We start from the raw sequence: 11,169 nt of genomic DNA, 5'->3' as shown, positions 1-11,169 counted from the left end.
ATAATCTATCACACAATCATAGTCCTTTAGGAACTCAATCCATCGCCTCTATCTAAGATTGAGCTCCTTCTGGGTTGGCAAATATTTTAGACTCTTATGGTCTGTATAGATGTAGCATTTTTCACCGTATAAATAATGCCTCTATATCTTCAGTGCGAAGATAATTGTTGCTAACTCCAGATCATGAGTAGGGTAGTTCTATTCATGTGGCCTTAACTGCCTGGAAGCATAGGCAACTACTTTCCCCTCTTGCATCAATACACACCCTAGCCCATTATGCGAGGCATCACCGTAGACCACAAAGTCTTTCCACGACCTTTGTTTGTGTGCTGCTGGTGCTTCTATCAACATAGCCTTTAGCCTCTCAAAACTGGCTTGGCACTTATCGTTCTAGACAAATTTCACATTCTTGTGCAACAACTTAGTCATTGGAGTAGCTATAAGAGAAAACCCCTTCACAAATCTTCTGTAATACCCAGCTAGCCCCAAGAAACTTCTGACCTCAGTTGTATTTCTAGGAGGCTTCCATTCCATCATTGCTTCTATCTTTTTGGGATCCTCTCTAATCCCCTCGGTTGGTAATATGTGTCTAAAAAAGGAGATTTCACTCATCCAGAAGTCACACTTGGACAGCTTAGCATACAGCTTCTTTTCTTGTAGGGTTTGCAGAACAATCCTCAAATGTTCATCATGTTCTTCCCCGATCTTGGAATACACCAGAATATCATCAATAAAGACTACTACAAACCAATCTAAATATGTATGGAAGATACGGTTCATAGGGTCCATAAATGCTACTGGTGTATTTGTCAACCCAAACGGCATCACTAAAAATTCATAATGCCCATACCGTGTTCTGAATGCAGTTTTTGACACATCTGCATCCTTTACCCTCAACTGATGATACCCTGATCTGAGATCAATTTTTGAAAATACACCGGCTCCCTTTAACTAATCAAACAGATCATCAATTCTGGGCAATGGATATTTATTCTTCATAGTTACTTTGTTCAACTATAGGTAATCAATACACAATCTTAAGGTTCCATCCTTCTTCTTCACAAATAGCACCGGAGCTCCCCATGGTGACACACTGAGGCTTATGAACCCCTTATTAAGTAACTCCTGCAATTGAATTTTCAACTCCCTTAATTCAGTGGGTGCCATCCTATAAGGAGCAATTGAAATGGGTGTTGTACCCGACATTACCTCAATAGCAAACTCGAATTTCCTTTCTGGTGGTAAACCAGGTAACTCTTCAGGAAATGCATCTGGGAAGTCTCTTACTGTGGGTATATCACATAGGTTTGGCTTAGCCTGCCTAGTATCAACCACGTGTGCTAGGTAAGCTTCATAGCCTTTTCTCATCAATCTTCTTGCAACTGTGGCTGAGATAACATTGGACAGGAAATCTGTCCTTTCACCCACAACAATGATCTCAATACCCTCATAAGTTTTTAGAGAAATCCTCTTCAATTTATAATCAACTATTGCCTGATGACGTGATAACTAGTCCATTCCCAAAATCACGTAAAACTCATGGAAGGGCAATTCAATTAGGTTTGCCGAGAATTCATACCCCTGAATCCTCAACGGGCAACGTTTATACATCTTATTCACTACCACACTATGGCCTAGTGGATTTATGACCAGAATGTCTTGATCATTTTCCTCTACTGGAACTCCCCTCTCTATGGGTAGTTTGATGCAAATGTAGGAATGAGTGGATCCTGGATCCACCAATGCATGCACAAAAGTGTTGTAGAGGGAAAACGTACCTCTGATGACATCCGGGGCATCTTGCTCCTCCTAAGCTCTAATGGCATAGGCCTTGGTAGGTACTTTAGACTCTGGCCTCTCAGCTGACTCAGATATAGGCCTCAGTGATGGACCAGCTGCCTTAGATTTTTTGGGCTTCCTACCCCTTTGTGGTGTAGAAGCATGTCTGTCAGCTTGTGTTGGAGCAACTGTAGTAGTCCTCTTCGGACAATTCTAGATCTGATGTTCTGTAGATCCACACCGTAAGCATGCACCGGTCACTCACCAATAGTCCCCCTTATGCCACTTACAGCGATCTTGTGACGAGAAGATCTTTGGGGTGATCCCCTAAACACCGTCCCTGGAGAGCTACCCACTGATGGTGTGGACTGGCCTCTCCTAGGTATGAACTGTGGTTTGGGCCCCTAAGACTGACCATTACCCTGTGGTGGTCCTGAACTCTGAGTAGAAGGACCCTTACTCTTCTTACTGAGAGCAGAAAATGTATTGGACTGACCTGGACCCCTCTTCTGCTGTCTTTCTCTTCTAGTTTGCTCATTTATTTGGACCCTTTCTACTTTTGATGCAGCATCAACTAGCTTAGCAAAATTTGTGATCTCCAATGCTGTTATCATAACTTTGATATTGTCACTGAGTCCTTCTTCAAACCTTTTGCACCTCTCTGCCTTTGTAGGGACTATCTCCCTCCCATATCGGCTCAGTCTGACAAACTCACGCTCATACTCTACCATTGACAATTGCCTCTATCTCAGACTGATAAATTCTCTTCTTCACTCTTCTAAATACACTTTGCTAACATATTTCTTCCTGAACTCTGTGAGGAAGAATTCCCAAGTGATCTGTTTCGGTTGCACCTCACTGGTTACTGTGTCCCACCACTGATATGCATCATCCTGAAGTAGGGACATAGCACCCTCTAGGTTCTGCTCAGGGGTGCAGTTAAGCTGTTTTAGCACTCTGATGGTTCTATCCAACCAGTTTTCTGCTATCATGGGATCATCCTCCTTCTTCCCAAAGAAATCCACAGCCCCATGTTTTCGCAGTTTCTCCAGATGGGACTTCTGTGGTGCTGGTGGAGGTTGTGGCTTTGGTTGTGGTGGTAGAATTGCCCCCCATCATTTGCCTGTAGAATTCGGTCATTTGCTGAAATAGCACAAACTGAGGTTGGGCAGGTGCTTCAGCTGCTGGTGGAGTAGATTCTCCCCTGCCCCCAGATTTAGCCCTTGGTGGAGCACAACTCTCCACCTCTTCATCAACTGCTCTTTGAGAAGCAGGACCCATATCCTATTCAAAATAAGAAAACAAACAGATCTGCATCAGTGTCACCTCAACACTTACAAATGCAATGAATGGTATGCACTCTATCTAGGCTCAGAAACGCCTAAACCGATGCTCTGATACCACTAAATGTGACACCCCTTACCCGTCTACAGTGTAGCCGAGCAAGTTCTGCCACTTAGTGTGCCGGATCACCAATTCATATTTTAATTACGATTTATCCCTTTTTAATTCGTTTATTTACAATTTTTGATAAATCTGAATTTTTCTAAAATTTTTATAAAAAATCCGATAGAGTGCTGGCTGTAAATTGGAAAAATAGTTCTTCTGAAACTGTTTAAAATACACTTCAAATATAATTTCCAAATCTAAAACTCCATTACACACATTTCAAATCAATCTCCAAATCTCAATACTATTTTCAGAACTTTTCTGTTCACTTCATCACTTGAAGCACATTTATACATATTTCTCAACATTTCATTTTTCCACATACATTATACAGAAAATTTTCATAACATGAAATTTCATATATTTACATCATCAAATAATTTCAAGAGTTTATAGTTACAATCCAAAACTAATACAAAATACAAAATACAAAATGCTACCCAAAGTCCTAATGTCCTACCGTGTGCACTGCAAATGCGAGGTGACTCTGGACTCTGGATGCAGATTTGAAGTCTCACCTGGTCTGATGTCTGCTGGGCTCCCCAGCTAAGTCTCTAGTACCTGCGCGTGGCAAAAGCGATGCGCTGAGCAATTCTGCTTAGTGGTGACAATATAAAAAAAATAAAATGAAATAAAAATAAGTATGCATAATGTATGTTTACATTTTTTTGGGTAGACTTAATTTCTGTTATTTATTGCAGTATTATTCGATTAAAATTTGGTAAAATTTATTATCATTGCCTGAGTAACCCATACTAGTTGACTGGACTGGATAAACGGGTAAACTGGCACTGGGTACTAAGTACCACAGACCATCACACCATCGGTCACATTGTGTCTCCCAGTGTGCAACAGAACAACTACTAAGCTGTAATAATCATCAGGGATAAAACCTGAGTGTAACAACTCAAATAACATAGCCAAAGGCTATTATATCACAGAATGGCATGGGAAGCCATGAAACACAGAATGGCATGAAGCCATTTGCAGTACTGCTAACAGAACCCTATTGGCATGCCAACCTATCCAAACCAATCTTATTAGGTATACTAGGGCATATTACACTTTTCAGTTTCACAATTCTTGAAATTTAAAAGTTTTAGTGTTACTATTCATTTCATTAGTCAACTAAAATATTGACTTTTGCATAGACAATAGGTACATTGGTTCTAATACTCCCAACATACCACATTTTGCATTCTAAATTTGTTGGTATTAGTTACTAATACCATTTCTAAGTTTAATGTTAATTGGACAGAATTTTCAGTTTTCAAGCTTTGTGTTTACTATTCCATTAGTCATTTTTACAGCGGGAATTTGGCAAAATGATCAACATGAAAGTTGTTCCTTATTTTGTCTAGTTGCAATTTTTTTTTTTTGAATCACTCCATTTGGAGTTTTATAGCTCAAGTTATAGCCCAAAAACCACAACTGGCCGGATTATAAATTTTCCAGAATTTCTGGACTGACCAAATCTACAATATTTGGAGCAGTGATTTCAGGTCACTTTTTGAATATGTTATGGTCATAATTTTGGTTAGGTTTCTTCATAAAAGTTGTTGGTCTATATCTCAGCTTATTTCTAGTAAAATTTCAGGTCAATTGGACCTTTCTACACTGAGTTATGGCTAAATGACTAAATACTATTCATTTGGTCATTTTGCCCAGGCAGAATGCAGGTCACCCGGATTAGGGCAATCTTTTGGTCAACTTGGTTTGGTTTTCTGAGCATAGTTTCTTCACCAAAGTTGTGCCATTATGTGTCTAGTTTCATATCCAATTGGCCTTGCACCAATTGAACCTCTACAATTCCAGTTATTGCTTCCCAAACTGCTGGACTCATGCCCAATCCTGCAGGTCACCAAGGGCAACCACACTAAACTCAAATCCCACTACACAATTCACTTCGTTTTTAATTTAAACAGAACCAAGTGGTCACTAATTGACTATTAAGACCTACTTCCATTATCACATAATCAAAGTCTCATTTTTCACCCCAAACCCTAACTCAAACATTACATATCATGCATTATCATTGTATTTTATCAATCCACTTAAGAGATACATATTGAGGGTAGCCACACTACCATTTTAGCTCCACAAAAATCATCACCATCTTACCCTAACCAAGGCTGCCAAAATTATGGGTTGGCATACAAATGGCATTCAACAAATTTTCTTTGTAATTTACACTCATTCAAAGTCCTTAACATGAATTTAAAGTGAAAACCATGGTTAGGTCACAAACCTCTAATGGAGTGAGATTTCCCACTTGCTAGGGTTCCTCTTTTTCCTTTCTTTTTGCTCCTAAAAGACTCTCTAAGGTGTAAGAACACTTTTTTGTGTTGGGAATATAGGGTTTAGTGGGACAAAAGCTAGGGAAATCAAGCTTTGAAAAGCTTGCTCAAGGTTGGCTATGGAGGAGGGGTGACAGCAATAAGAAGAAGAAAGAGAGAGTTCTAATTTTTTTTCATTTTTCAGCCCATTAAGTCTCTTTTAAATAAGCTTATGCCATGTGTCAATATTGGATTGGTTGGGAGAATTTTAATGACATCATTATGATGTCATAATTCCATTTTCTTTTATTTTCTCTCCTTTTCTTGTCTATTTAATTTCAATTAAATTTTTAATAATATTTATTCATATATGTTATATAAATTATTTAATTTAACTGGACAAGTTGGCCAAAAATCATCTCTGAAGATTAAATGACCAAAATGCCCTCCGTTTGGCTTAACGAGCCAAAATTGTGTGTACCGATAGAAAAATTTTTCTAAGCATTTTCTTGGCATTCTAATGCCATAAGAACTTCAATGACCCTTCTCTGGAGTCCCAATAATTATTTTATAATTTTTCCCTTAGGTCTAGGGTTGCTAACGGCCTTCACCGTCACTTCCCCTTCGGGTTACTCATCCCTGGTGTTTCGACTCGTTTAACCTTAGTGTATTTCATTTCTAAAAATTTTTCCTTGATTTTTATGAGTATTATTTAGTTTCTTTATAACTCCTCACTCTAGTCTATTTATAATTTCAAATATTCTAGTTGTCCGGACCGACATTGGTCACTAGAACAGTAGACTGTACGGCTTAGCTAAAGTGAGGATGTTACATCTGTATTGTGTCCAGTGTCAGTATATCTGAAGTGTATTTTGATAGGACCCACTAGGCTTATCAGTGATTTTGTATTTTGTGATTAGACTTTTATTTTGTTATGTAAATTGGACACTTATGTAATTATTATAAATTATGTAAATTAATTGAACTTAAGCATTTTGTTTATGAATGAGCATCATTTTATTTGTTATGTATGAATGAAAATTTTGAGTTTGAAACCTTGAAATGAAGTACTGGAATTAAATGTGATGGAGAATTTACATTATCAAAATTATATATTTGATACTTTTAACAGGTGGAAAAATGTCAAATTTTAATAAATGTAGGGGAAACTTCATCAGTTTCTCCGGTTAATAAATTGATCCCAAATTGAATGAATTAATTGTGATAATTAGGAATGTAAGAAGATAAGTTAAGGCGCCCCAGCACCGAGTGTGATATGCTTTGCTCGGCTACACTATAAACGGGTAAGGGGTGTCACAAGTGCCTTCATTAAAAACTCGTCCCACATCTTAAGAAAGATAGTGGCTGCCAAGAATTTAAGAAATTTTAAAGTTTTAGCAAGTCCAAGAAGTTGATCAAAGAGGTTAGTGCCTATTCTTTCTTCCTCCCTTCACTAAACCTTGAATTGATGTTAAGATGAGTTGATATTGCATAAAAGTTAAAGAAAATAATGGGTACGTAAGAATACCAATTTCAGCAGCCATGAGGGAAAGTGGAGTTTGATATTTTTAATTGATATAAATTAGTTTAGTGATGATGCTTGATGAGGTTATATGCATTAGAAGTTGTATGGATTGAGTTTACATGAATTATAAAAATTAAAGTTAGGGTTTTAACCGAAAATTGGTGCTTTTATGTTATGGCTTGAAATTGAGAATGTTGAGATGACTTTTTGCCTGTTAGAAGTGCTATGAATGCCAATTGAAGTTTGGGAGTTGGAGGAATTGAAATTTGGGAGTGCTGAATTTTTCTTGCAGGATTTTGAACTTATGAGTCCAGTCTGATTTTCAGACTATAAGTAGAGTTGTGTTGCTCCAATTGGTATGAGGTTAATTGGAGATGAAACTAAGGTCAAAATGCCCCATTTTTCATGAAGAGACTATGCCCAAAAATTGTCCCCAACTTGACTTAAAAAACTGCTTGAATTCAGGTAACCCTAACCTAAACCCAGAAAAATGACCAAATGAACAGTACATGTTCAAATAGCCATAACTCACTTTAGAAAGGTCAGAATGACTTGATTCTTGAACCATTGGAAAGTTAGACATGGGAGAACATTTTTAATGAAGAACACAGAGCCTAATTCTGCCTCTAACCAAATCAAATTGCTAGCACAATTTAGGTCAATAAAACTGTCCAGAACCAAACTATCCAGAAATTCTGGACTTAGGCCTACCCCATTAGTTTTAGCAAAAATGCCATAACTTGGTCCAAAAGTGCCAAAATTTAGATTTACAACTTTGGTATTTTGACCAAAACCCAAACCAAATGGAACTTGGCCAATTGGTTAGGTCAAGTCAGTATGCCAAATCCTAGAATTTAACTAAATAACCACTTAACCCCAGAACAGTTTTTATACCATAACATTTGGTAGAAAACTCCAATTGGGATGAGCCAAATTGTTATAAAAACCTAATAAACAAGGCTCCAACTTTTATTAAGGGACTTTTCTCAAATTTTAAGTGTAAGAACCCTAACATGGGAGGCAAACCCACTGAGCTGAACCTGGAATCCTGAAGGCATAGGAAACATGAGTCCAAGCCAGTTAATTGACTATAACTAATTCTATATAGCTTGAAAAATTGTAAATCTTAAATCTGAGTGATCCTAAGACATAGAGTAACAACTCCTATGAAGAATGTTAGGCCTAAAAGTGGCTGTAACATGCCTAAATAATTAGACAAATTTAGACTCTAGAATCTGCCTAGTTCTGGAACCAGAGTGAGGCAATGAACCAGTTTTGGTTATTTGGCCATAACTTGAGTTCTAAAACTCTAAATGACATGATTCAAAAGGAAAACGAAGATAAGACATAGAAGAACAACTTCCATGAAGAAAGTGTGGCCAAAGAGTGGCTACATTTTAATTAATTTGCTAGGTGAAATTAGGACACCAAATCTGGACTTTGAGAAAGGTTCTCAAATTGTCTTGTTACATGATAAGAAATTAACCACATAACTACACTAAATTGCCCAATGTATACCTAGACTTATGTATATAGCTTGGATCAATTGGTATACCAATTAGGGACTACAGATAGCAGTACTACCCATATGAATAATCATTGATAGACAATATCTGTCTGATATAGTTGTTCTATAGGTTTTATGCCTGCCCGTTGGCTATTGTGCCTGTTTTAATTTCTGACTATTATGCCTGCCCGCTGGCCTTGTGCTAGACATGACAAATATATACATGTTAGACATATGGCTGTCTAACTAGTATACTCCCATGTATCCAGCCTTTATAGTCTGTTATAGATTACTTAGGGACTGATATGAATTAAACAAGACTGAATAAGGAATAAGTAAACAGAAAAGATCTCGATAACTTTAAATTGTTTCAAAGTTCAATTAATATGTAAATAACTTAAAATTTATGAAAATTACACTTAGAATAGTTATTTTAATTATTCTGCTACTTTATTTGAATTTATGCACCACTACGCAATTAGCTTAGTGCGTTTGTTTTTCATCACGTAGGTACTAGAGATCAGTCATAGCAGCAACAGCAGCAGCAGCCGCAGCATTAGTGCCCTGATAGAGATTTGTGTAGATCTGTTAGTCACCTCTGCAGTCAGTTTTGGGTAGGGCCCATGTATATCTAATTTTGTATCTTTTTATTTATTGTATATAAGTACAGGATGTAAATCATTTTAAATTGTAAATAAATTGTAAATATTGTACATGATTTATATGAATGAAATTTCTATATTTCTTGATATTTATATAATTATTATCGAATGACATGACATATAAGAAGATAGAATAAATATGAATTATTTTAACAGATGAATAGTGAAACCCGCCAAACGCTATTAAAACAAAAGAGACTCTGTCCAGGTCTCCATAGAAATAAATTGTGATAAAATTTTTTTTTTCCACACCATGGATAACATGAATAAATGGAGTTTAAATTAATAATATACATGACAAGATAAGATAGGATGCTCCAGCACTGAATGTGGCACATCTTGTTCGGCTACACTGTAGACGGGTAAGGGGCGTCACACTCTTTGTCTCATATTCACACATCCTTACCCTCGTCAATAGTCCCATAATTACATGCTTAGCATGCACTGGCATTGGCGGGCCTAGCCACATAAAAAAGCCACAAGCCCCAAATTATTGCAAATCCATATTTGTCAATCAACAAATAGCCATTGTAATATTAAAATTGTGAAAAAATAAAACTCACCCCTTTTTTCCTACACCCAAAGAATCTCCTCCCTAGATTCAAATTGGCCTAAGAATGTTTTAGCACATTACATTCCCCACAATGGCAAAAAGGAATTGCAAAATCTTTTGGATTTAAATTTCTCCAAGAATCTTCCATTGGTGACCTTACAGGTTGCTTCATTTGTTCTTGATTGTTGTAGAATAATAGAAATGGGTAGAAGAAGAATAAAAAGCAAATGAAGTTAAATCCCTAAATCCCAAATCCCATTTAAATCCCAGAAGAGAATTGAGTTATTACAAATTATTTACCATTATAGTTTTTTCTTTTAATTTTCCTTGTCAGCATTTGTTATGTATCTCAATCTCTGCATTGTGCATTTGTTCATGTGTGATGCTATCTTAGATCATGAGGGTAACTTAATTCCACTTTTAATAAGTTGAAGTGTCTAATGGTATGTTATGAAAGTTTAGGGTGCCATGAGACTTTTTGTGTAAAGTTGAGGGTTGAAATGATGTGTTCATAATATATATATATATATATATATATATATATATATAATAATAATAATAATAATAATAAAAAGATTCCTCCCTGCATTAAATGGCTACTGCTCTGCCTTTGTCGGGTTGATTACTTCAATTACTTCAATCTTGAGAAGATTTTGTGATATTTAGCTATGAAAGCAACCTTAATTAATAATTTTATCTTTAATTTGTTTTGAATTGTACGTGACATTGAAGAATGAGTTGAGTCCAAGAAAAAGAATACTTGTGTAGTAGCTATCATCCCTAAAAGATATCAACTTGGCTCCTTTCTGCTTACTTCTATATCTACTTAATATACAATAATTTTTTTACTTCAAACCCAACAAGGCATCTTGAAGTTCTAAGATCAATAAATGAGCTAGATTTCAACTATTTCAAAGACAAATTAAAGGAAACCATGCATGGTCATGGTGGCCATTTTTATAGGTAATTTAATTAAAATATATAGTATGATGGAGCAGTTTCCTATTAATTATGTTCATGATTATAGATGACAATAAATAGGGCACCTAAAAAAATTATCATTATGGAACCCAAACTTAATTAATATTAATAATACCTGAATCCATTTCAAACTTAATTAAAATTTTTATCCTAAAATATTTGAACCCATCTTAAACCTGATTATTATAACAGAACAATACTCAAACATGTTTAAATTTGTATATTTTAATTAATAATCTATATGAAATATATTTTTTTATTAAAAATTTATGTTTTAAAATTTGTATAATTCTATAAAATATTTAAATTTTATTTATTTCAAATATATTATATATAAAATTTATTAATATTACTATAAAATATATATTTTATGTTTAATTAATTATTTATATAAATTGGTTTAGATAATGGATACTCAATACGAAAATTATTCACCA

The sequence above is a fragment of the Hevea brasiliensis genome, chromosome 4 (genome assembly GCF_030052815.1).
Source record: "Hevea brasiliensis isolate MT/VB/25A 57/8 chromosome 4, ASM3005281v1, whole genome shotgun sequence".
NCBI classification, from domain to species: domain Eukaryota; kingdom Viridiplantae; phylum Streptophyta; class Magnoliopsida; order Malpighiales; family Euphorbiaceae; genus Hevea; species Hevea brasiliensis.
Note: the sequence above shows the minus strand (reverse complement) of the source record.